Source organism: Ascaphus truei, unplaced genomic scaffold, assembly GCF_040206685.1.
Source record: "Ascaphus truei isolate aAscTru1 unplaced genomic scaffold, aAscTru1.hap1 HAP1_SCAFFOLD_318, whole genome shotgun sequence".
Taxonomy (NCBI): Eukaryota; Metazoa; Chordata; class Amphibia; order Anura; family Ascaphidae; genus Ascaphus; species Ascaphus truei.
Window position 1 is genome coordinate 14364 of NW_027456158.1, and position 2867 is coordinate 17230.

At 41.3% G+C, this 2867-nt stretch overlaps 1 long non-coding RNA gene across 1 annotated transcript; it reads left to right on the forward strand.

The window, feature by feature from the left end:
• The first annotated feature begins 655 nt into the window (after nucleotides 1-655).
• Nucleotides 656-2209, forward strand: LOC142483307 (uncharacterized). Its single transcript, XR_012797295.1, has 2 exons — nucleotides 656-839; nucleotides 1678-2209. It is a non-coding gene; the product is annotated as an uncharacterized LOC142483307 (long non-coding RNA).
• The last annotated feature ends 658 nt before the right edge of the window (nucleotides 2210-2867 follow it).

Here is a 2867-nt window from a genome sequence, read left to right on the forward strand (position 1 = left end):
CCGATGGGTGTGGTGTGTGAGTGTCTCCTCTCCCCGTATCCCAAATGACCAAAAAGAAATGTGCAAACCAAAAGTCAAAATGAATTAAAAGGTCTTTAATGGGTTAACAGTGAAGACATGTGCATACACTATGCATACATGTTGTGGTGCTTAAAAGGTATAAAACAATATATGACACGATAACACAATGTGATGTACTGAAGCAAACACAAAAAAGGACTCTCACTAAACGAATATAAGGGAATATCAGACGGAAACTAATGACACATAGTGTCTCTAAGCATTTCGCACTACATCACCAAGGAGATCCGTCGGGCCTTGAATTTAGGGGCATTGAAGTAGTCCCCCCACATTGGAGGGGAGGCGACAGACTGACATCTCTATCAAGAAAAGAAACGTTTTGGATCTACAAATTGAAAAGCCTGGTACCCACAGGCCTCAATGTAGAGATAGACATTGCAGCCTTTCTCTGAACACCCATCAATCTGCTCCAAATCCCCCATTTTTAAACAACTTTTATTTTTTAATATTTTATAAACATCTACTATTCTATAACATCTACTATTTTATTTTATTTTGTTAAATTTCATTTACATCTACCTCTTTGTTTTAAACACACACTGATCCACTTCCTCTCCAATCTCCAATCGGGCGCACGTCCCAAATATGAATCTACCTCGAACCAACCCTTGAGGACCAGAAATGATGCATACCATTGCGACAACCTCTGCAACATGAATTGAAGTTAGAAAGGAGTTATGAAGAATCTGGACTATACGTTTTGAACATTTTGAACTTTTTCACCACATGAGAGCTCCGCGTCGAAATCACCTATACAAGTATTTTTCTAATATCAAATGTCTGTGTAAACCCATGCTCATGCATATTTGATATACTCTCGTCATCCGCTGGAATATACTTTTGCAATATATTTTAAACAATGACTCTACACTTAACTGAATACCGCACTATCCACAGTGTGGTAGAGATAATATTAGGGTTTTGAAGTAGCAATTTCGATATGCGGCCACTTGGTGGCAGCATTGTATTACAAATGAAATATCTTTTAACTAACACGGAGATATTGAGTGGTACATTTTAGATAGCTGAATGAGGAAACCAAGATTTTGGTGTCTAGGTTGTTCTACCCTTATGTCAGATGTAGTGGCTATAAACAGTAAGGTTTTTTAACCATCTTGATAATAATAATATTATATTTTTTCCGTCAAATATGTAATTCGTTATAACTTTTGTCACATAAATATATTTTTTGCTGTAATACACTCTGGCACATTTTTAAGTTACTTTAAAGGGATGTGTGCCACACTACCAAGATTGCTTAACTTTTACCATTAGGTTATGACAGTGTTGAGGTAATTTTCACATCCAGCCACATGGTGGCACTATTGTATTACATATGTAAAGATTTTAACCAACAGAGAATGGTTTTAAAAATACTGCACACGGAGGAACTAAAAGATTCCAAATCACACAAATACCCCAATCAAATTCCAATTTCCACCGTTTTTTATTAAACTTAAAATGCTTCTAAGGACAAATACAATGATCATCTCTAAGTATTTTTAAAATGTAGTTTTTATAATGTATTGATTTATTTTAATATATGCTTATCTAATTTTAATATATGCTTATCTAACCCATTATTTATATTTACAGGCACATCTCACTATCCCTGACATTAGGGGCTTCCAAAGGTAGCTCCTATAAAGAGATATAACCGTCTAAATTTAAACCATGCCCTTAATCCAGGTGTTTCTCCAATTAAACTAATGGGGGCACCTATAAATGCAGCACACAATGAGCATCCGGCAGGAACCTGACGAAGCTTATTGCGAAACGCGTAGTTCCCTGCCGGAGCTCATTGACAGAGGGACCCAGCACACTGCAGGACATCCGGTTCAGATCCCCCTTTCCGGTTCCGCTGCCGGACGCGCCAGTTGGAGCAAAAAACGGAGTAGGAGATCGTGCAGGAGTGCTCTGAGCGGATGATGCTGGGCAAGTGATTTTGTATATTCGTTTAGTGTGAGAGTCCTTTTTTGTGTTTGCTTCAGTACATCACATACTGTTTAGTTCATTGTGTTATCGTGTCATATATTGTTTTATACCTTTTAAGCACCACAACATGTATGCATAGTGTATGCACATGTCTTCACTGTTAACCCATTAAAGACCTTTTAATTCATTTTGACTTTTGGTTTGCACATTGCTTTTTGGTCATTTGGGATACGGGGAGAGGAGACACTCACACACCACACCCATCGGGGGACAACTCTGCTGAAACAACAGGACACCATCCATACAGGACATTACCCTCTGAGGGCAAGGACTCACATCAGGCCGTGTGAGTTTAATGTATATCTGAGACTCCAGTATATGAGTCTGTATTTACCCACACCAGTCAGCGTTGAGGGAGAGACACCACACAAGCCCGTGTGAGTCACTGGATCCATATATTCTATGTATTCTGTGATTAGTTAGTGGGAACCCACCATCCATCCCACCACCGTCCACGTCCTAAACCCACTCCCTCCTTCCCACTCCCCCCCTCCCCTTTTTTTCCCCCCAATCCCCCAATGTGGACATGATACACTAATATCGTGTTTTATTCTTTTATTCTAGTCACCCCGTCACCCCAGTTAGTCACCCCCCCCCAGTCAGTCACCCCCCCCAGTCAGCCACCCCCCCCAGTCAGTCACCCCCCCCCCCAGTCAGTCATGCCTCCCCCCCCCAGTCAGTCATGCCTCCCCCCCCAGTCAGGCCACCCCCCCAGTCAGTCACCCCCGCCCCAGTCAGTCACCCACCCTCTCTCTCTCTGTGTATCACCCACTCTCTGTGTGTGTTTCTCC